The sequence below is a fragment of the Leopardus geoffroyi genome, chromosome B1 (genome assembly GCF_018350155.1).
Source record: "Leopardus geoffroyi isolate Oge1 chromosome B1, O.geoffroyi_Oge1_pat1.0, whole genome shotgun sequence".
Taxonomy (NCBI): Eukaryota; Metazoa; Chordata; class Mammalia; order Carnivora; family Felidae; genus Leopardus; species Leopardus geoffroyi.
The window spans coordinates 197,697,179-197,721,237 of record NC_059327.1 but is presented as its reverse complement, the minus strand read 5'-3'; the positions used below and the strand labels follow the sequence as shown (position 1 = coordinate 197,721,237).

General features: G+C 50.9%; 1 protein-coding gene across 3 annotated transcripts in view; it reads right to left on the bottom strand.

Annotated features, from left to right (window-relative positions):
• HS3ST1 (heparan sulfate-glucosamine 3-sulfotransferase 1) overlaps positions 1–23,739 on the bottom strand; it is a 30,130-nt gene extending 6,391 nt beyond the window's left edge. The window contains exon 1 of one of the 3 annotated variants that reach the window (XM_045474539.1): positions 23,037–23,739. The gene's annotated coding sequence lies outside the window, so the exon portion shown is untranslated. The other 2 variants (XM_045474540.1, XM_045474541.1) reach the window with 2 other exon arrangements.
• Between the last annotated feature and the right edge of the window lie 320 nt (positions 23,740–24,059).

Below are 24,059 nucleotides of genomic sequence, written 5' to 3'. Positions count from 1 at the left end.
AATTCCATTATTTATAGGCAATCAAGCGGCGCTCATGAAGGTAACAGTCACCCCTCCTAAAGATGACAGGGACCATTTATTTAGACATCCCTGACAGTCCCATCTTGCCCTAGGACAAAGCATCTATTATTAGAGCTTTTATTGTAAGTGTTCAAATGACCCAGGAGCCACATTAAAATTTTAAACTTTCAGGAGCCACATTCAAAAACAGAAATATTTTTAAGTTCTCCAAAACGCTATCACTTCAACACATAGTTCCTATATAATATGAAGGGGATACTTTCCACCTCTTTTGTATGAGGTCTTCAGAATCTAGTGTGTGTCCGTTTATTTACTCCTACAGCACGTCCCAAGGCCACACGTGACTGGTAGCAGCCGAGGTGGCCGCTGAGAGGTTCGCAGCGCTGAGTAGGGCTGCAATTTAAGCGAAGAAAGTGCTCTCTGAAAGTCAGATCCCACCCTCCCCCCGCAATGCCCCACTCACGAAGTAGGAGGAAGGCAAGTTGGAACTTTTAGGCAGCACAGAGATGAACTGATCATCCTCCCTCCAGAAGCGAACTAACGAATATTGAGCAAATGGAACCTTCTAGAAATGTGGAGCCCTGAGCTGGCATGGGCAGGGACAAGAATGCTCCACGGCACCTGGACCCCGGGCCACCCGCCTTGCCAAAAGCAATGACGGCAGCCCCCATTTGCAGTACCTGCTACTGAACAGACCCTGGGCTGGCATCGCCCCACACTGGGCCCCCGCGATGTTCACTGCAAATCTTCACCAGAACTGATCTCACTACAAGAAAGAGGATCAGAGAAGTTCGGTGGTTTGTCCAGAACGGTCGAGGCTGAATGAGGATCCAAACTCAGTGTGAGCAGGCAAAGCCAGGGATGTCGCTGTCCCTGTCACTCCCCGGCGATGCCTGGAGTGAGGGTACAAGTAGTTCCTGGCCCTGACGGAATGCTTCCCTGGTCCTGTTGAACATTCGTGCCAGGGAACGACCCTTTGATGAGGGACAGGATTTCATGGAAGGATGAACAAAACAAACCCTCTCTTTCCTTTTGTAGATGGGTTAGAAGTTCCCAAAGAGAGATCCAGCCCCCTCTCTGTTCACTCCCCTTTATCAAGGACACAATGATCAATCAATCAAGCCCTGAGCTACAACAATTCAAAAGACGAGCCCTTCCCATCAGCAACACAAAGCTTCCTTGGGCCCCTCGTGAAGGTGCTGACCACCTGCCAGGGACGGGAGGCACAGGGAGAGCCCACAGGGTTTCTCAGAGGGAGGTCTCCTGGTACCTGAAATTAAATCCAAATTCCTTTCCAGGCCTGGGGATTCCCCCAGGATGGGAGCTGCCGGTCTGTCCCTCTGGCCTCAATCTGCTCCTTCAGGCCACACTCCCACCTCGCTGACCTTTTGGTTCCTGTGAACACTCTGAGCTCCCGCCAGCTCTGGGCGCTGGCATTTGCCGCTCCCTCTTTCCAGGATGCTGGGTCCCAAGGCTTTCTGGGGCTGGCTCTTTCCTGCCAATTAGCTTTTGTTTCAAACACCGGCTTTCCCTGCAACACGGGCCCGCCTGCTCTCTTGTAACCGTATTCTCTCCCATCACCCTGTTTCGTATTCCTCATGTACTAGCCCAACCCGGATATGCTTGTTTATGGTCTGGTCTGCCCCTCCACCCGAGAATACCAATTTCAGAGCCCCCCCATCGGTGTCCTGATGCTTTCTCTCTGCTGCCATCCCCCCAGGGCCTGGCACGATTTCTGTGCACGGTAGGTGCTAGAGACCTTATTTGCTCAATGAACATATCGACGGCAGTGCAAGGTTAAGCGAATGGCCCAAGGTACTGAGAAAGGCTTTTAATTCGCTAGAAAGACAGACTGAACAGTTTGTCCGTGAAAAAGACTGTGTCAAACGGTAGTGAGGTTTTCAACCTGAGAGAGTCAGGCAGGAGCCAGGTATTGAAAGGGGGACTCAAGATTTCTCATGGTGACTGGGCGAGATCACCTGAGAATCTAGAAAATATTTTAATTAAAAAAAGGGGGGGGGATGCAGTGAAATAACCCTTCGAAATATTTTAATTTTCTCCTTAAGTCTTCTTATTACATAATTCACATCATGACCTAGATTTCAAATGTAATTAACTACAGTATATTCCCCGACTCCCACCGCTGCAACGTATGTGTGGATAAAGTGGAATAACGAGAATATTCCACGAGAGGGAAGTTTAACGCGTCGGAAATAGTGCTGCCCGCAAGCCCTCTGTCTGCCCTGAATCTTCCCAGCCCCTCAACAGAAACTAGTGGTGCAGCTGGCACAGACCAGAAGCTTCTCTAGGATAACAGGGATTCTCGAAACAGACAACCACAAGTGTTTTCAGGGATATAGCAAAAGGGTTGGAAAGGAAGACATTTCTTACTTGGTGCCCACTGGGTGCCAGGTGGTGAGCACCAGTGTATAAATCATCTCTTCCGATACTCGCAGCAAAACTGAGCAGTGGTTATGCTAATTTTATGGGACTTCTCTGAAGCAACGAAAAGGTAACGTGCAGTAGTGGGAGAGCAAAGGCGCTGTTGCAATGGGGCAGATCCGGGCTGGTTTGCCTACAGCTCTCTGAACTCAAGTGTCCTTACCTGTCTGGGGCTCAAAATGCCATTCTGCAAACTGGGTGCAATCTACTTCCATATGATGAAATCAAATCACCCGGGCCAAATATACAGCACAGGGGAGGCGTTCAACAAATGTGAGTGGCCTGCCTTTCTCCCTAGGACACGTACGGAAACACGCTATTCAGGTTAGAAGACCTTCTCAAGGTCACAGACGCCGGGGGTGTGGGAACTAACACTCCGTGGGCCGTCTCTAAAGCCGGTTGTGCTTCTTTTCCTTTGACTTGGGAGGTCTCCCCGTGGGCAGCGGGGAGTGCATTCCGGGCAGAGGGGAGAGCTTACACAAGAGCCTAAGAAGAGTAGACAGGATGGGATCTATGCTACTACCAGACAAGAACAAGCATCCGAGAGTGCTGAGTGATTTAATCTTCTGGAACGTTGGGGCGCCTGGGTGGCTCAGTCGGTTAAGCGTCCGACTTCAGCTCAGGTCATGATCTCACGGTCTGGGAGTTCGAGCCCCGTGTCGGGCTCTGTGCTGACAGCTCGGAGCCTGGAGCCTGCTTCCCATTCTGTGTCTCCCTCTCTCTCTGCCCCTCCCCTGCTCATGCTCTGTCTCTCTCTGTCTTAAAAATAAATAAAAACATCAAAAATTAAAAAAAAAATCTTCTGGAATGTACTGAAACCTCAGTAAGACAGTTTGAACAACAGAACTGTCATTTCCGCATTCAACCGAAGTTCCGGGCAATCAACAGTGAAGGTTTTTCGTTCATCTTTAGGAGTCAACAACGTCTTCACTTTCACCTTTAAGCAACTTCTTAAGGGCACGTCGCGATGGTGTCGAATTTCCATCCTTGGCAGATCATCTTGGAAAGCAAGAAAGAGGAAGTAGATTCCGCTTGCGCCTGTCAGTCTATGAAAGGACAGTGATATCTCAAGACTTCCATAAATATTTATTTTCTTGAAATTGCCTGCACGTGACACTCTTCAACAAATGTTGACACTCACTTTTGTTCGGATTTACTTATGGTAATTGCTGAGAAGCCTACCTCACGTGGGGTGGAAAGGGTTCAAGTCAGAAAAGACCCAAGGTCAGTCCACATAATGTAAATAAGTTTCCGTGGGTCACATTTACTGTCTGGGGAAAGGAAGGGTCAGTGGCCCCATTCTCCCCCCGAAACACAAGAGGACTTTTCGAACACTGCCTCCTCCAGCCTTTCTACGCCTCCCAGCATCCACAGCAGCGCTGGGAGTTTCCATATTTACAAAAGGCTACCAGGATAATGCACAAAATTCTGCAGGAGTCAAGGAAGAAGCTATCTGGGCAAGCCAGGGAGGGCAACGTGGTGGGGAAGGGGTTTGGGGCCAGAAGATTTCAACGACAGTGTTGTTTCTAGGCCTCTGAGAACTCCACGGTATCATGAGGCTGACAAATGCAACCCGTCCCATAGGAAGTCTGAAGCCAACCCACACAACGTTCTTCTCCAAACGAGACGAGATATCAGGGTGGAAGGACCTTCGTGAGGAGCGGCCGGTGTGGGGTGAGTAGAGCATCCTTCCCAGGAGCCCTGGGTGCCCCACTGCAATTACCTAGCACAGGGCTTTCCAAAGGCAGATGTGCCCACCGGTCCCCCGGAGATCTAGTTCAAAATGCAGACTCGAATGGAAGAGGTCTGAAGAGAGGCCCAAGAGTCTGTGTTTCTAACCAGCTCCCAGGGAAACCGGCCTGCCCACCCTCAGCCCTTTAGAACGGCAAGGACTCTGTGAGCTCCAAATGCTCATGCCCATTCAGGCTCAGATCCCGATTGCGCTGGCTTTGGGTGGGTGGGTGGGGGGCAATTTTCCTCTGGTGTTTGTTTCTTACTATTGTTGGGGCAGTTTGTTTTTAATACCGGGATTTTAACAACCGTGGCAGACGAACTAGAGAGGGATCGGTCCGGCCAGAGAGGTAGAATTATCTGTAGAGCAGGGTGGAGGGGCCACGCTGGAATTAACAGAGGATTCAGAGCCAAAAACCCCGGCTCACATCTCTGCTCTGTGATTCCAAACCCCCAAGACAGCCCTGAAGCCTGGGAGCCTCAGATAGAAGGCACTGGCTCCATATACTGATTGCAAGGGTTAAATCAAACACCCTATGTGGATGCTGAGGATGTTCCCATATTGCCTGGCCCATGGCAAGCCCTCAAATCATGGTAGCTATTCTGGTCCCTAAAAAAAAAAAAAAAAAGGCGGCTGTGTGGTATAAATGGGATCTGGAGATGATAATTAGTCAAACACATTTGTTCATGATCCAAAGTACTGCGGTGACTCAACCAGGCAGGGGCTCAAGGAAGAAAGGACAATGGCAGGTAGGAAGGCTCCAGCTCTCTGTGACTGAAGGGGTGTGCGGTGCAAATGCCCCCCTTGGTGGATCCCGAACAGCCAGGTGAGTGCAGCGGTGAGGCCCCGGGGAGGGAAGAGGGAGGAAGAGACACTCCACATGTTTAATCTGCGTGGCTGTGCACAGAAGGCAGCAGTGACCTAAATAAATCCTTCATTAGAGGCAGAAACACACTGGCACAGGCAGTGCTCGGCAGAGCTCTGTGACAGGAGGGCGGACGGGGCCTCTCTTATTACTCGGTGCAGCTGAGTGGAAAAGGGGCCGTGCTAGCAGACAGAAGACGGGAGACAGGCCTCTTCGGTGTACCTGGGTGTGCGCAGCGTCAGGCCAGGGGGGACCCAACCTCCCGACAGGGGCCATCTGATGGGGGGGGGGGCGGGCATGGCTGGGCCCCATAGGTGGGGACAGCCACGAATCCCTGACATGTCCCCAGAAAAGACACACAGGGCGTCCGCAGCCAAAGGGCCATCTGCCATCATCCTGTCCCACCCTTATCCCGGCAGAAGGGGTCGGTAGGGTAGGGGGAGCATGCGGACCCCAAGGTCAAGCACGCAGGGGGCTAAACTGAATTGGAAATCCAGGTCTCCCGACTCCTACCCCACTGGATCCCAGAGACATCGAAATCGAGGCTTGTCTCGTGCTGGGGCAGCGAACGTTAGAATAATTTGCTGCCGAAATACACGCGAGCACAGCAAAGGACATCCTTCCCCTAGAAGACAAGCCGGAGGGAGGATTTATCTCATTTCTTGCGCCAGCTTGTACGGACGGCGTCTCTGTCTCCCCTCAAAATCCCCACGTTGAAGCCTTCAGCCACGATGGGATGGCATTTGGAGGTGGCGATTCTGGGAGAGAATGAGGTTTCGATGAGGTCATAAGGAAAAGGACCCAAGATGGGGATAGTGACGGGGTAAGAAGGGAGACCGGAGCGATCCCTCTGCCCAGTGAGGACACAGCCTGCAAGCCAGGAAGAGAGCTCTCCGCAGGGGCTGAGCCTGGGGACATCCTGGTCTTGAACTCGGCAGATGCCAGAACTGTGGAAACGTTTGTTGTTGTTTTAGCGGGTCGTGTATGGTCCTTAGTTACAGCTGCCCAAGCCCACCGACACACAGCCCTTACCCGTAAAAGCAAAGACAAGTGGGCTTCCTGGGACCGCTGTGTATTTCCTGGGGTAACAGGTGACATCAAGGGACAAAGCTGGCTGGACAGTGCGGACTGCAGCCAGCACCCGTGGATGTGATCTGTCTTAAAGAGGCAGCAGCTGCCAAATCCCCGGATGCTGGAGAGGAAGGACCCGTGTGACCTGATCTTTGAGGTTTCCAAGATTCAACTGTGAATATTTCCGTGAAGGCTCCTGATTTTCATGAACGTCACAAACAGATAGTAGTTGTCAAGTGTGGTGAAGGTCGGGAGGTGGGGAGGCTGATGGGCGAGGCTGCGGAGACTGATGCCTGAGGTCCAGACTCTGCCCAGAGGTGATCACTTGGGCAAGGCACCCACAGTGTTTCTAAAATTGTCCCGAGTTACTGGGGATATAGAAAGAATCTAGCCGCTGTCCTCAAAGCACCCTGCAGAGGAGAAGACAAGCATGGAAGGGAAGTGATCACCGCATTCAGCGTAGATGCAGCCACAGTTACACGACAGCCCAGAGGCAACGCTGAGCTGGAACGAGGGCAGGGACGGCCCGGTAGGAGCCCTCGGAAAAGGCAGCCAATGTCCAGGCACCATCTGGGAGGAGACCTGGGGTCCGTTTCTGCACTGGGGCTGCTTCAGAGGTGAGCCTGTGGGACACGGTGGAAAGGCTGCCCCAGCCGGCAGGCGTGGGGTCCGGAGAGGCGGCAGGCTCAGGGATTTAGAAAGACGGGGAGGGGGAAAAGAGCCTTGGCAATGGAAGGCAGCATCAGGTCCTGAGCCTGAATCCCAGCAGCACCATTCACACGCTCCAAGTGGGGGCGGGTTAACGGAAAATCTTGGAAACTACCGCGCACGTTTGGCCCAAGAGTCCGTCTTTCCTTTTGAACAGGCCTGTTCTTGGTTTCACACGATCGTTTAAAACCAGACATTGAAGTGAGCACTTGGCATTGACAGGCACCGGGAAACTCACCAGCGGGTCAATGAGGAAGCCGGTCCTGCCTGAGAGAAGCTGAGGGGAAGCAGGCATGTGGACCATTAAAGCCGGGAGGCCGTGGCTGGTTTGGATTTTATACCGGCCGTATTTCCTCCTGCCCTGAATTAAAGTGTTGCTCTTCACGTGATGGCACCGACTAAAGCAACAGCTTGTAGTGTTTTCCCCCACCACACACATTCCCACACGTGACCGTGATTTCCTTCTACCCCTCGCTTGAAACAACTTGAAAAACACTATTCAAGTTGACTAATCCTCTACTCTGAAGCTTTGGGTTCTACGAAATGAGCCAGTATTTCATCTGCCTCTGACGGAAGCATTACGTTCTGTATAAGGAGTTTACTTAAACTGGGAGTTCCTGTCTTATTTTCTCTCTCCCGGAGTGCCCCTGAATGTAGCCAGAACACCTACACCCTGCCCTTGACCCAACCGTCTCTGTGATCTCTTGTTATCTCTTGTTTCAGTACCTTCAGATGAAACATCCTACTACATGTTAAGTTAAATCAATCACCACCCTGATGATTCTCTCTGAACGTTGATGCCAAAATGATTTCTATTTTATACTCTTAACACAGTATTTACTTGTCAGGTCTTAAAGTATTTGAAACAAGCGGGCATCAACAAGGGGAGGACATTCAGAGATCATCGCGACGGGGGAGGCTGGTGGTTCAGAGAGCGGGTTTGAGTCCTGGCTCATCCCTGACTCCCACTGGGTGACCAACAGCGAGTGATGTGGCTGTGTGTGCCTCATGTCCTCCCCTGAAATGTTGGGGTGGTGAGAGCGCCCACTCTGCAGATTGCCATGAGGACGAAAGGGCACGTTACTACATGAAGTGTAGCTTGTGTGTTCGTGTGTGTGCGCACCTGTGTGACAGCTCCAATGAGGGACTGAATTTTCAAGACTTCCTGCTACTCTCACACGCCTTCAAGGCCATTAACGCATTAATGAAGGCAACCCACACCTTGAGGCCCTGCAACCTGTTAGCCCATAGGATGCTTCCACGACAGGAGTTTCAACAGGCATCGAAACAACAAAACTGACTGACCCCACGCTGCCTTTCGACTTTGACAACCACCTTCACTTCCCCCATCAACTGGTCTGAACATGCAGACGGGGCTTTGGACTCCAGACTGGCACCCAACTTAAACCAGCAGGCTCATTAGCATCCAATGTACCCCGGAGAAGGAATAGGTTTGACAAGGAACAATAGTTCAAATTAAATGAGGCTTGAAGATCGTGCTGAGATTTCTGGTTTGGCTTTCCATCATTTGTCTTCAAATGCTGAGAGTCATAAAGACTGAGACATTGAATAATGTTGAGTCACTAAACCGGATTCCAAGAGGATTGCCTCTTACCATTACTATCTTCCTTCTTCCCTCAGACACAACCCAGGAGCCTAGGTCATCCACTCAGGACACAGATGCCAGGCCTCCTGCGTGCTGGTCCTCTCGCTGGCATTGCCCAGGGACACGGGAAGATGTGTCCTCTCAGCCCCAAGGGGGCTCACTGTGTAGGGGGCAAGACAGGGAGACAAGCACTTCCAGCCCGAAGAGATGTAGGAGGCTATGGGAGGGACACTATTTTAGCAACTTAAAAACCATCCAAGAAGAGGGTAGTTTGGGACATGCTTCATGGAAAACACCCCTGAGAAATATTCCGAGGTCTGGTGAGGACAAAAACCAAGTTCAATGCTTTTTTTTTTTTTTTTTTTTTTTCTTGAGAGGGAGAGAGAGTGCAAACAGGGGAGGGGCAGAGGGAGAGGGAGAGAGAATCTCAAGCAGGTTTCGTGCTGAGTATGGAGTGTGAGACAAGTCTTGATCTCTTGATCTCACCACCCTGGGACCAAGACCCGAGCCAGACTCAAGAGTCAGATGCTTAACCGACTGAGCCACCCAGACACCCTCAAGTTCAATGCTTTTAACTGAGGTTCAATGTAAAGCAGTAACAAGGAAATAGAGAAATGAATGCAGGGGTGAGGGAAGATCAAAGGGAAGATCAAAGCGAGGGAGTTCAGATCTACCAGGATTTAGACCCTGCCTTAGGTATTTGCCCATGGAAAAGTCACTTTCCTCTCTGGGCCTCAGTTTCCCCACCCAAAGACAGAAATCTTTTCTTATCATCTTGAGTGGCTACAAGAATTAAATGAGAGGGGCGCCTGGATGGCTCAGGCGGTTAAGGGTCCGATGCTGGATCAGGTCATGATCTCATGGTTCGTGGGTTCCAGCCCCGCGTCGGGCTCTGTGCTGACAACCCGGAGCCTGGAGCCTACTTCCGATTCTGTGTCTCCTTCTCTCTCTGCCCCTCCCCTACGTGCACTCTGTCTCTCTCACTCTCTCGAAAACCAATAAACATTAACAACAAAAAAAATTTTTTTTTGAAGAATTAAATGAGGTATTACAGGGGACAACAACAACAACAAAGCAACCCTGGCCCACCTGTACAGGACAGGTGGATCCTTCCTACACAATAATATTTGCTCAGTCAATGGTGCTTGATGACATCGGCCTGAAGAGAAGCACGAAGGAACAATCATCACAACAATTTAGGTTTTATAACAACGGGTCTGCTTACATAACTGTCACTAGTAATGAGAGAACCGCACCCTTCCCAAAGTTGGCAATAAGAAAAAAAACACTCTTGGGTGCAAACAGGAAATTCTGCTGTGTTGATAGCCAGGCAGAGAGATACAGATGACAAGAAAAAAGCAGAATTAAAAGCATAAAGTGGCTCTTAATCTAATGTTTTTAAAGGACAGCCATTATGAGATAATTAGCCTTTGTGCCATCTTTAGCGAAGGACCATAAAGCACCATTCAAGTAAGAAAAGGCAGCAGGTGAAGCCAATTCTCAACACATGGGGTCGTGGAAATCGGCGGGGCCCGGTGGCCTGTGTCACCAGGATCCTCACGAATGGCTCCCTGCCAACCCACAGCCCTTCTGCCACTTTTGCTGAAATTGACGGTGAAGGAGGGGTAGTTGGGCATCAGCAATGGAGAAGGAATGGCTGGGCATCAGCCGCAAAGAAGGGGTCACTGGGGATCAGCAGCCAGCAAGGCAGGCCCCACCCCTCCAGACTGAAAGTGTAAAGAGGTCCCTGGACCAAGGCTGGGCGAGGCTGGGGAGGCTCGTGTGCACACAGCTGTTACCGGAGCTCTACAAAGGACAGGCCACTGGGTGGAGGTGACTCTACCCGGGGAACATCTTCTTGGGACAAAGGAGAGCTGCCCATCTAAGCTCGAGAAATCTGAACGCAAACATCAGCTTCCTCTCCAAGAAACAGAAATATCTCTATTTATAATAATGGCACTTTCGGGGCACCTAGGTGGCTCTGTCGCTTAAGTGTCCGACTGCAGCTCAGGTCATGATTTCACGGTTCGTGAGCTGGAGCCCCGCGTGGGGCTCTGTGCTGTTATCGCAGAGCCCGCTTCCGATCCTCTGGCCGCCTTTCTCTCTGCCCCTCTCCCGCTCACGCTCTCTCTCAAAAATAAGTGAGCTTAAAAAAAATGTATGTTTATAATAATGACACTTTCACTTCTCAACTCCACCGGAAACCCTCCCACACCCCTTCTCACCATGCAGGTCCCCACGTTCTTCAGCAATCCTGCATCGATCTCCTGGACCAGGCACGGGGGGTGCACAGCTCTAGAAGCAGTGGGTGCCCCCCGCTCTCCAGGGAAGCTGTTTCCCGAGGGATGCGGCCGAAACAGCAAGTGATGACACTAATGTCACCTGTGTGGGAAGGCACACTCCAGGACACCTGCAAAGGCAGGGCCACGCTAGGGTAAGGGAGATGAACACCCCCTCCCCAGGCAGCCCCTCCTCCCTTGGCTGCTCGTCCCAAGTGGGCTGGTGGCAGGTCTCGGTTCACGAAAGTCTCCCAGAGACCTAGAACGACAGAACACCTGCTGTCTCAAGCAGTGCACATCACAAGCGAGAGGGGAAGAGAAAATGCACAATGCATGGGCGGTTCTCAAAGCTCTGGGCCAGATGTGACACGTGTCACTTGGCCTCACTGTCCTTGTGCACAGCAAGTCACACGGCCACGCCCCTCTTCCATTAGGAAAAGTGCAACCCTCGTGTGTGTCCACGGGGCTACCACACGCACATTTATTCATCACGCAGGGGGGGCAGCGGATGGCGAGGGCATCCAGGACAAGCCTATGACATGGCCCATAACTGGGGAGGATGGGGAGAGGGCAGCCGGGCACAAGACTGCACAGGGCAGAATTCTTGTCCACATTCCTGATTTATCTGGGGAAACACGGGGTGGTGGTGCTATGGTCTGAATACGAGGCATTGGACTGAACAGCAAACAGCGAGCGTGAGGCTTGAAAGACGGGAACGTGGACGCCATGCTGCGGGGACTTGAATTTCATTCCTTTTACTATATAAAAAAAAAACAAAACGGCCAAAGGAAGCTAGGCTCTGATCACCCACTATGCATGTGAAACATCCTGTACGAATCACCACATTTAATCCCGACAACCCTGAAACAGAGGGTACTGGGGTCCTGCATTATTTCTTAGGTGCCACCTGCCTGCCAGGCACTGGTTCAGGCTGGTTCCAGGTTTGGGGGCTCTACACAACACCTCTGTCCTCCTACAGTTTCACCTACTGAAACAGATGAAACATTAAGTAAATAAGTGTATAAACACGCATAATTAAAAATCACGAACAATATGTGACTTCTGGAGAGACTACCTTGCCCAAGGGGATGCCGCCGTGAAGCGAGGCGGCCGGGCACGGACCTCTCCCTGTGTTTCAGAGTCCTGCACTTAAACGCTGATACTGTAAATAATGGGGCTCCTTGGGATGTTCTGCATCGGGGGACAGGGCAGGGACCCGATTATGTTTTTGCAAAGTCTGCTTGGGTCAGGGGGAGAGCTTAACATAGAGAAATACTGCAGATTGCAAATAGCTGTAAAAGTGACAGAGCTGGGGAGGCAAATAAAAGTGAAACCAGAAGAATACAAGATGTGTGTTTCAGCTGAAGACAGCAATAAAAGAGACAGGACGTGGAACAGGATCAATTCCCGGACTACGATGTACAAACAGGAGCGTAATAGTTGCTCAAAGGCAACAGGGACCAATTCAGGGTTACGTAGTTGATTAATTGTCCCCTCCCACTGTTTCAAATGTCTGTGCGCCTCCGTTTCCTCTTCTGTGATTCTGGCCCATGGCATGTGACCAAGTTTTTGGCTTATGGGACCTATAGGGGAATCCTGCACAGGCTTTTAAGAAAGATTTTCTTCTCCAATGAAAAGAAGAGGGTCCCCCCACCTTGTTCTTTTTGTAAGAGCAGAACACTGAGAGAGGCCACCCCGGGGAAAACATCATGGCCCTCTCACCAGCTGGTGGGGGGGGGGGGTCAGCCAGAAGGAGGAGGCAGACTGGAAGGTGAAATACTATCCTTACGGACATTCCTGATCTGCTTTTCAAACAAAATCAGCCTTACCAGCAAGAAAAGCTAACCGGGGCCACTCAGTACTGCATTATAGATATTTGGTCTGTACCAGGCTCTCAAATAGGTGTTTTACATGCATCGTGTAACACAACTCTCACCTCAAAAGTCCATGAGAAGCATAAACCCAGTGAACAGGTAAGGCGACTATATATAAGGTTTGGGAAAACAAAATCATTTCCCCCAAGTCAAATAATATACTCCTTTCTGGGGCAAAGGGTATCCTTTTGTGCCCAGAGTCACTATGAACTCTAGGCTGGCCTGGCCCCAAGGATGCTCTCCCCTTGAGAAAGACTGAGGAGGATGGGTCCATCCCCCATGGGAATGGTGGGTTCCTATGATGTGTGTAGACGGGGCTTAGAGACCAGGGAGGTGTAACCATTTCATAGGGAATAATCAGGCAGAAGAGATGCCCCTGAAACCCTCTTCACTAAGGGCTGATGTTTAATGAAAGGAGATTTAAAGGCAACTCAAAAGCCAACTCCCTTGCAGCCAGAGGAAGACGACGAGGGGCACCGTGGCCGGTCCCTCCACCAGACAGCACTGGGTCCCCCGGTTTCAGTCTGTACCTGTGATTTTGTGCTGTCACTGAACTGGAGAGAGGCCCCAGCTTCACCTTTTATATCCCATTCTCCGTTCTCTCCAGGACCACCATTACAGCTGTGTGTCTTTCCCTCAAGGCCATGGACATTCATTTGGGGTCCTGAGAAGCTTTGGGGGAAAAGAGTGGAGGTGGCATTGACTGAAGTGACAGCATTCAGATTTAGTCCGGGGCTCCCGAAGACTGCCCTGTTACAACAGGTCACGGCCTTCCACGTTCTTCAAACTCTGCTGTCTGCTTTTAACGGTTTCTCCGTCCAGGCTGCTTCTCTAGTTCCTTTCTCTCCCCCTCCCTCTTGCCCAGGTTCCCTTCCTCGACTCGGTTCCTGCCCTCACATCTCCTTCCTTACCTTCTCTGCATTGCTGCTTCCAATCCCTTGGCCCGGAAAATGAAATAATAAGGTTGGTTTAAATTCTATAAGTGAACACTCGAGAAACAAAGAGCAAGAGACTCAGACAGTCTCCCCTGAAAACGACGCATGAGATCAGTCCTGGTCCCTGACATTCTAGATAGAGCCTGTATCGCTTCCTTCTGTCGCCTTAATAATGGTATCTTTTTTGGTAACGTTAAGTGTGAGTCAGGCGCTGTGGGATGCTTGCCTTGCTTGTTTTGGTTTAATGTGCACTAAGCGATCCTGTGCTATAATTGTAATTATGCCCATTTTGCAGATGCGGAGACGGAGGCTTAGCGATGAGAAGGAACTGGCCTCTCCTGCTGTTCTGCGGCGAAGAAGCACCCGTTGCTTTGTGGCTGAGAAGCAGCAAAGTGGATTCTAACTAGATCCCTGGCTGGGTAAGCCTGGGTGCTAACTGTTGTGCTGTTTCGCCTATTTTCTGGCGCGGGCTGCAGGTAAATAAACGCTGCTAGTGAGCAGCTCAGGTTAAATGAAGACTTAGTAATGTTCTATGAAACAGAAACTAATGACCTGGCCATGGGCAGTATCTCACTACTGAGGAAACCATAAAGCTGCTTTGGAAAGTCCACCTGCAACGGAAGCCTTGTTAATTTCCCTCCCCACCAGGTTATTACCTAAAATGGAAACACAGCATTTTCACTGCCATCCTCAGAGCAACCTACTCCAGCAGTCTTCAGGGAGCTTTCTGACTCAATTTATCACCTGAGGTCATCTGCTGGGAGGAGCGAGTCTGGAAGACCCTGTAACAGTTTTATTAGCTTTGGATTCGGCGGAAGGGGGAGCAGTGGCAGGTGCGGGTTTTCAAAGCCCAACGTTTCCTTCAGTGGCCTCAGCGGAGCCCTTGTTTGGGCCTTGTCTTTGCAACCCCAGCCCTACGGGAATGTGCTCGGTGCAATATTTGACTGTATCCTGGTGGCCTCACGGGGTTGAAACCCCGTCTTTCAGAAGTTGTTGGGAATAATCTGGTGCATGCTGTCACCACTTGGGAGAGAATCTGTCTCACTTATTAAATGCACTGAGAGATCTGGTTAGAGCCACAATTCTTTTGCTTCTGTGAGCAAACAAACAAGCTTGCCTTGGATTGATCCGCTGCTTAGCTCCCAGAGAAAACAACCCCTCCTTCTCTCCTTGGACCACACCCCGGTCCAAGGTCAAGATTACATCACCTTCAATATTACTGTTCTCCCCTCTCTAACTTCTTAGGATTCTAGGACTTTCACCAAAATAATCTCTCAGAACAGTCCCCACGAGAATAGGAACGTTTAGTAAAATACAGTTCTCCCAGTCAAATTTATATTTCATAAAACAGTGGATAATTTTTTAATACTTAGTATCTGGGATACACCTGTACCAAAACATGACAGGCTGTTCAAACTGAAATTTAACTGGATGTCCTATATTTTTACTTGTAAGATCTGGCAACTCTACACAAGAAGAACATAGGTTTTCTGGAGATTTTGCTAGGCATTTTCTAATGGCAATCTCCTGTAATTCTCATTAGAATGTTAACAAAACAGAGGCCCAGAAAACTGTATTTCTCAGGATGACGGTCGGGGAGGGGGACATCAGCCATTCAAACAGATGTGACTTCAAAAGCCACGTGCTCTCCACCGCAACAGTAACTCCAAAATCTAATCCCAGAAATCTGTCACTGTCACCTTCTCCCTCCTTCCGATCCTGGACGCTGGGGAAAAAATACCTGGCGTAAGACATAATTTAAATAAAGTGCCAGCAAGTTTTCCGAAGGAGACACCCAGTCCGTGCTCACTCCTCGCCACTCAAGTATTTATTTTTCTGAGCACAGCAAGGCAAGCATGCTTTTCATTTCAGCTGCATCCGCAATCACCTTTCTCCCACTGTATTTAACTGCTGATACAGGACTCTGATTGACTCTCCTAAACTAAGGAGTGGAGACATTTACATGAAACAGCTTACTGCGCGTGTACCTAATCGGCAGGAATTCTAGGGGAAATTCAACAAGACACAAAATGCATCTCGGAAAGTGCTGAAATGGAAGTTCTTGACAAATAAAAGGAGATGCGAATGTTTTAAATCTAAATATATTTCTTCCTTTAAAGAAAATGCGGGCTCCTTGGTCCTCCAGGGATTTAAGGAGTCTCCACCTTGGGCCATCTGCTCACTGCAGGTGGGGAATCATGGCTGCAAATCTGGGATCTGCCTCCCTCGTTCTGGGGATCTAAGAAAAGTTGCCTCAATTCCAGACCTCAGTTTCCTTAAATAAAAAAAAAAAAAAAAAAAAAAAAAAGAAGATGCTAAGAGCTCTCCGGCTGCCTTGAAGGGCTGGGTGCAGGAAAAACAACAACAACCAAAACACAAAAAACAAAGGAGAATATGGGTATTATCACTCTACATAAAAGTAAGGAATTATCAGTGTCATGATTTTCTTTTTTTCCCCCATTTTTTAATTCTTTTTAAATCTTTTTTTCATTCTTTGCATGCCAGAATGCTTTGGAACAGCCCAGATCTGTTCAGCAAAGGGTTCCTGTTAACCCGCTAGTTATTCACCTGGGGCTGACCACATTGAGAATCCCTAACTTGGACAAATGACTCAGCGAGGGCTTGGGGGTCTATACAAAGGGTGACTCCGTTTTATCATCCTTCTTTGGCTTTTCTCTCCATGCCTCTCTCTCTTTCCTTAAATATTTCTTCCCCAAGAAGCCTTCCCTAGTTCCCCGGAAAGAAATGTTGCCTCTTGTTTCTTTTCTGAGCAACCACTTGGAACCAGTAACTCTGTTCTAGGAGCTGGTGGGAGAAACATGCCTGCATGCCAGATGTCTGCCCCCCTGGGGCACATGTTCTGATGGGGAGTCACAGAATAAAGCAAGAGAGCCTGAGAAGTTAACAGGATGACTCCAGATAAACATTATGGCTACAAAATCATGCTGTGAGAGAAACGGACTGCAATGAAAGAAATCAACACATTGATTGGAGGGAGGTATTCTCCAGGAAAGGTGTGTCAAGGGCCCAGGCAAAGCCCCAAACACTATGCACTTACCCCCCCTGTGTAAAAACATGCTAATTGATCTGACTGCCATACTCATTCTAAGTTCCTTACGAGTAAGATCTATTTTTTAATCTTCTACACTACAGTCAACATCAAAGCCCAGGGTAAATTTGGCAGAGTACGTATGAGAGTTTCAAAGGGCGCAAGTACCTTTCACACATAGAAACAATTTTTAGAATACCTCATTTTGGGGGCACCTGGGTGGCTCAGTTCAGCGCGCAGAGCCTGCCTCTTTTCTTCTGTTCCCTTCTCTCTCTCCCCTTCCCGGCTCATGCTCTCTCTCTCTGCATCCTCTGTTCCCTTCTCTCTCTGCCCCTCCCTTGCCCATGCTCTCTGGCTCAAAAAGAAACATTAAACGAAATTAAAATACTTCGTTTTTGTGATACAAAAGGAACTTTCAGAAGGACACAAAATGTCATTGCCAGGTAAAGAAATTAAAGGTTCAAAAAAATCTTCACTGATGGTGGGGTCCTGGCTTCAAGCAGGCAGAGAAGCAGAGACAGAAAGGGTTCCTCGCACAGACTAGATGCTTGATTACAAAGGTACCGAATGCCAGAGTTCCAAGTGCCAAACCTCAATAGTTAAGGCGGACGTCCCACAATGCTTGCTCACTTTAGTTACCTACTCTTCTGTGATCATTTATTAATGTCTTCCACGCTGGTCTCCAATTTCCTTGAGGACTAGTCCTTGATGGGTTTTGTTCATTAATGGATTCCAGAACTTACTCCAGTGTCTGGCACCCGATAGACACTCAACAAACGGACTCAATAGTCGATTTCATTAAAATTAACAGTATAATCTGGGGCGCCTGGGTGGCTCAGTTGGTTAAGCGTCTGACTTCTGCTCAGGTCACGATCTTAAGTTCCGGCCCCAAGTCAGGCTCTGTGCTGAGAGCTCAGACCCTGGAGCCTGCTTCGAATTCTGTGTCTCCCAATCTCTATCTGCCCCTTCCCTGCTCTCTCTCTCTCTCTCTCTCTCTCAAAAATAAACATTATTATTATTATTTTTTAAAGAGTACAGTCTGTTTTCAGGGGTTTACCTGCAACAGCAACTCCTAGAATACGATCAAGGGTCTAAACTCCCACACCAACAATCTTTTATGTCAGATTATGACATTTCACTTTGATTACATTGAGTCAGAGACTGAACTTTGAGATCCCTGGTTCCTGGCCTAAAGTATTAGCCTAGCACTCTGGCTTTTCATATGGCCTTCTCCTGATTTCTCCTTAGCATATCACTATCCAAAGGAGGACAGATTATCATCCATCTTGCTTTCATCTGTCCTGTCCCCTGGAAGGTAAGTACAAGGTCAAGGATTTCCACCTGTGTTATTCCCTCCTGTGCCACCAGTGAGTAGTGCAATCCTCGGTCCATGGCCAGAAGTCAGTACACATGTGTTAAAGGTCTAATTGTGATCGTTGTAACTGCCTCTTAGGACAGGGAACAGGAACCGCCAAGCAAACGCTCCATGAACATGAAGGGTAACTCACTGGAATGCTGTCTACACAGCACGCCCGATGACACCTTTGCTTCAACATTCTGGGTAACTGATTTTACATAGTCTCATATTCCAACCGATTTCTTCTCTCTCCCCAGAAACCAGAGGCCATACACTGGAGGCCTGTGCGACAGATAGAAAGTCTACTTACGGAAGTGCTCTGTTTGGCCCACATGGTATTATTTTTTTTAAAAATCGACTCAACTGCGGGTACTTAAAACTCAGTAGATTCCTTGCAAAATGGTGAGCTTACAGCTCTTGGGAAAAAAAAAAAAAATCAGATGTGGCTGGACAGGGCCAGAGGTCCTGGCCACCCCGATGTTGGGGCTGAGCTCCAGTGCCCAAACCCCACACTTCTCAACCAGGCACCGGCTAAGGCCTGTTTCACTCCGGCTGGTACTGGCCTGGCCTCGGAAGGCATTTGAATGTACGACCCCTGCTGGAAAGCTACCAAAAAGCAGGCAACATGGAGGGAAAAAAAAAATAAAGAAAGAAAGAAAAGATGCCAACTGGGATCTATTTCCATTATGTTCAAGCTATTCCTCGGAAGAATAATGTATTCATTTTTCTAGAACTCTGGTGGTACCACATAACCATTGACAAACTATGGCCCAGTAAATATTATTCTAACGGCCTGAAAAAGCTATGAGCTTAATTCCCTGTGGGGAGAGGAAGCTGAGAAAGCTTCATGCCGGAGGCAGGCCTGAAGACGGATCGGGAGAGGCTGCACAAGAGCTGGTTACGATTCCGGCTAACTCAGAAAAAGGAGCTTCCTTGAAGACTGAGGGTTACCTCCAGGAATTGATGAGAAGCTGAGAAGCTAAAAAGCCAGGCTTGGAAAAAGAGAAGGAAGGAAACCTGGGTGCCAGGGAACATGTCAGGGTCATGCCATGGGAACAGCACCTCTGGGAAATCCTGAAATCTCCCGCTGCTGCTGACGCCACTTGATTCATGACTCACGGTGGTAAATGAACACTTAGCTGTCCTGACGTCCCTTAGCAAGTCCCTCAAGATGCCAGGTCCCAGGTGGGATCCTCCAATCGAGCCTCCGTTCAGGGCCCAGAGAGATGGACGAGGAGAAAGAGTGCCCCACCTCCCACTGAAAAGTCCCTCCAGGGACACCTTCCAAAATGCAACAGTCCACTGTGTGGTAGGAGGATCTTAGGTGGTGATGGGAGGGATGGGGCAATACGATCAGTGCAGTGGCACAGAATGAGAACAGACAGACCCAAACTCCAATCTGGAATCTTCTGTACCTTCAAGAAAACCAGTTAACTTTTCTTCTGATCTACACATTCCAAATCTCTAAAATAGAAATCATGCCATCTGTCTGTGCACAACACAGGGTTGCTGTGGAGATTCCGTCCAATCGTTCATTCAAAACTACTTGTCGAGCCATTTATTAAGTGACCAGGCACTTAGCTAGGTCCTGGGGACAAATCTGGAACACCCACAATGCAACAGAGAGCCAGTGCTTTATGCTGATGACAGATTTAGTCAAGGGAGACCCAGCTCAGGTCCTGAAATTGATCATGTATTACTCTGCCCCAACTGATGCACTCATCTGCAACTCTTCTCCTTTTCTGATTAATCAATTTCAGCTCCCTTCCTCGAAATATACATACATACATACATGTGTTAAGATACAAAATCCATTAAGTTAACTCTTAAAAAATACTCTAAAAAATTTAACTCTGACCCTGAAAACAAGAAACTAACGGTTCTGAGGAGCAGGGAGGCCTGGTGCCGACGAATTTTAGGTGATCACAAGGAGATACCAGCCCATTATGTGAAATCCTCTCCCCCATTTAACCTTTAGCATATGTAATTGACACAGACATTAGCAATCTGTAATTAACATTAAAACAGACCAAATGAAATTTGCAGGAAATACATGGTAAGTAGTCCTGAACATTTTTCACCCTTGTTTCACAATTGCCAAATGCTCTGCACATACGTTTTCTCACTTTCTCATAAAAAATCTTTCAGCCTCTTATTTTTCAGAGGAAGAATTCAAGGCTCCGAGGGAAAGCTAATTTGCTTAGGGCCTGGGGCAAGAGGTGGCCTGCAAATCCCACTAGCACACTCACTGCTCTCCCCACTTAGAAAAGGGCAGCTTCAGTAGAAAGCACTGGTTCATTGGTGGAGTCCAAAGAAGATACACCAAAATCACGGAGGACAACTTGGTCTATTCCAACGCCCACTGAAAAGTTACTGCATTTGCTACATAGCAGCTAGAGCATTACAACTCTCCAGCTTTGTCTTCACCCCTCCAAGACTGTCTCTCAGAACAGGGATCCTGGCTTAGAGACATGCCCCGGAGCCTGCTGTCTGAGCCCTGACAGGATATCACCTACAGGATATCAATACGTTGTAGTGTTCTTCTCTCCGGTCTCTAGGCTCAACAGACAGAACACGACTCACGACTCAGTACTCAAGGTGGGTGTGTGTTACCCTGAGTAGATGCCCTGGCAGGGGAAAGGCAGTGTGCACGGATCAAGCAATTCTACATCAGCCCGTCCGTATTTCCAGCCCCTTCCGGTCACTATCAGATGGTAATTCAAGGTAAGAAAAGCTTCCACATTGCTTTTGCCTTCAAAGAGCTCTCTCGGGGCTTTTCCAGTAAGGAACTTTCTTCTTTTGACAACGAAAGCACAAGCCTCAACTGTATTGGGGAGTCCAAGCAAAGGGTTCCTAAGCTTCTACACAGTGCAAAGCACTGCTTTGGACTGGAGAACTTGTGGCTTCATACTAGGGGTACCAACAACAGAGCCTCGAGCCCTGGGATTTTCCCAATCCCATTTGCAAGTTCAAGGTACCACTTTCTCATCGGCTTCCCAAGCAAACAAAACAAAACAAAACAAAAAACCAAACCTCCCATTTTAAAGCTACGGTGCACCATACACCAGGCAGCTTGGGCCAATCCTCACTCAATGCTGCTGTCCTAATTAACTGCGAGGACTTAGGAATGCTTAGTCACGAAGTTGTGAATCCCAGATCCCCATCAACACGGGCTGAGAGTTAGAGGGACCCACTGGAGCCCAGAAAGGCTCCTTGAGAAGCTGATCTTTCTCTTCTAGTTCTGGGGAAAACCTTATGTAACACAGTGGTCCGTTTGAACATGTTACTTCTGCAATCTTATGGAAGTAAAAGAATGTAAGCCCTGGAAATGCAAAGAATAACGCGAGGATTTGCAGTTGAAGCGTCCATCTCCCGGAATTTCACGAGGTCAGGCTTTTCTAGTTGCACCCAATCTTGCTGAAAACAAGAGTATTTCCAAACGCCAAAGGATGGGCTTTCTAAACACAGGGAGACAGAAGTTAGGTTATGTCCCTTCCTCCCCCACCCCTTTTTAAGACGGAATTCCTGGAATTAACCCTTGAGTGGAAGTTGGTAATTGCCTTTCAATGAAATTAGGTGAGATGTGGCTGCAAAGCGAGAACGCAAGAGTTAGGACCCAAAGGATCCTGCGTGCGCCCGGGCTGCAGCCACGAAAGCCAGCCAAGCGACGGCGCCCGGACGCAAGGGACTCCTCCCGGGACCGGCTCTCGTGGCGGGCGGCGGGCGGCGCAGCGGAGCCGGTGGTGCCCGGGTTCCGAGAGCTCTGGCTGCGGGAGGAGGAGCGGATACTCTCCATCCTCACTTGGCTGTTCCTCGCGGCTGCTCCCTGCCAGCAGGGTACCGCTTCTGGGCGCGCAGTGCGAAGAGAATGGATTTGGAGTCGCCTCCCCAGAATCCCCCCGAAAGCACCTTCCTGCAAGTAGTGGCTAAAAATAGCCGGCGGATAACGCTGGGGGAGGAGCGAGACGCGCGCAAGGCAAGGCGAAGCGAGGCAAGGCTACGTCTTGTCCTGCACAGTGGAGGGCGGAGGAGAGATGCAACCCAGCTCCCGAGAGAGGGGCCTGGGTGCACGAAGAAGCGGGGACGCCCGCCAGCGAAGGGGGTGAAATGGAAGACGCACAGCGCCGGCAAACAACTGCGCAGCCAAGCGCACCCCCACCCCGAGCCTTGCAACCCCGCTCCAGCTCCCGCCCGCTTCTCCATCCTATGCCCGGCTCTGGAAGCCGGCCCTCCGGCTCCCGGGACAGGCTGGGGCCAGAAGGGGGAGCAGCGCGCAGTCCGCCGGCTGGCTCAGACAGCGCACCTGGAGATGTCAGGCTCGCCTAGTTGTGCCCCCGGTTCCGAGAGGGGGTCTTGTGCGCTCCCATCGCGGGTGGGCGCCCCGCCTCCCCCCACCCTCATCTGCCGCCACCACCCAAGGTGGTGCTCGAAATAGAAACAGAAGCAGAAAAAAATCGGTGAAAAGTACTATGAAAAAGCAGGACGGTGTAGAACTGGCATTCGGGAAAGAGATTACCTATGGTCCATCGCCTTGATCTCTGTCCGCCGGAACATCCCCGCCCCTTGGGAGATGTCCCGTGTCTCCTCCACTCCATCCAAATGCAAAGGCAAGGCAGACCTAGGTTTCCCCACCCGGGGTGCTCTCCCAACCGACTGACTTTTGCTGACTGTATCCCTGCCCCAGTTCCCGGCCAGAGTGGTACCCGGGCTTTGCTGCGCGCTGCGCTCCGGCCGCCCCGAGCCGTCCCAGGGAGATGCGCTGGGCAGGAACTAGCCCCCTGGCTCTGCTGGGGGAGGATCCAATCCACAAAGTCAAAACCCCGAAAACCTGTCCATAAGGAAAAAAAAAAAAAAAAAAAAAAAAAGTCCCTCGGGATTTGCAGAGCTGAGAGGGCAAGGCAGGAGGTGAGAAGGCTGAGAAAACCCCGGATCTCTCCTTCCCTGTTTCCCCAAATCCACTCCACTTGCTCCAGCCTCGACTCACCTTGGGCTCTGAGCTCGCCCTTAATCCGGGACGCCGGTGAGGGCACCCCGACGGCCCCAAGTCTTGCCACTCCCCAGCCTGGGAGGCCCCCGCCACAGGCGCGCGGCACTCACCTGAGCTGCGCCGCGGTCCAGCCGGTCCGGCGCCCGAAGTCGGCTCTCGGGCTGGGCCATGGGCAGCGCCGCGGAGCACCGGCGGCCGGCGGAGCGAGCCGGGAGGGAGGGGGGCGCCTCGGGGCAGGCGGACGAGGCTGGGGCGCAGGCACCCACGGAGATCCAGCAGAGACGGCGGCTGGTAGCTGCCGGCGCGCCGGGGACTTTGCAGGCGGGAGGCTTGGCGATCAGTCCCGCGGAGGGGAGGAGCGGGAGGAGGAGCAGGAGCAGGAGGAGGGGACGGAGGAGGCCGGGCCCTGAGGGAGAGCGCGTTGGGCAGAGGAGGATCGCGAGCGCCCACTGCTGCCCGGCCCGCTCCGGTGCTGCCCCGAGTCGGGCCCGCTCCGAGCGGCCGCGCCGGGTTCTCGCCTCCCGCCGACCGGCAGCGGACAAGTGCACCAGGCCCCGCGGCGCGGCGGCTCCTCGGGTTTCAGTCCAGAGGGAGGGGACCCGCGCGGCCCGGAGGGTGGGGTCGGCTGTGGATTGGGTGACGCTGCCTGCGCCGCAAACCTGGGACGTCCCGTCCACGCCCTCTCTCCTGCTGGGAAAGGCTCGGTCCGAACGCCAGCCTCCCTCCCCGCTTTTTCTGCACCCTCCAGCTCGGCACGGCCCCGGGGTCGGCGCCCCTCCCACGTGCGTCTGCACCCCCAGTTTCCTCCCTGGCAGGTGACCCACCTTAGGCCCCGCTTGCGCCGCCCTGGAGGCGGAGGGGGCCCTCCCCGGGAGCTCGCACCGCCTCCCGCCCGGGACGCCAGCGACCCGGGAGCCCCAGCCGGCGCGGGAATCCGCGCCCGGAGCCGGCTCGGTTGCGCGTCCGGGAGTGGATGCGGATTTCCCGGGAGAGCGCGGAGAATTCACCTCTGTTGCAAACGTCTGCTCGGAAATCAAGCAGGGATTCTCTGTCCCCTCCCCAGATCCAGTAGCTGGAGGTTTGGGGTGAGAATTCCACCAGCATCTCAGTAGTTCAACTTCGGAGTCACGGTT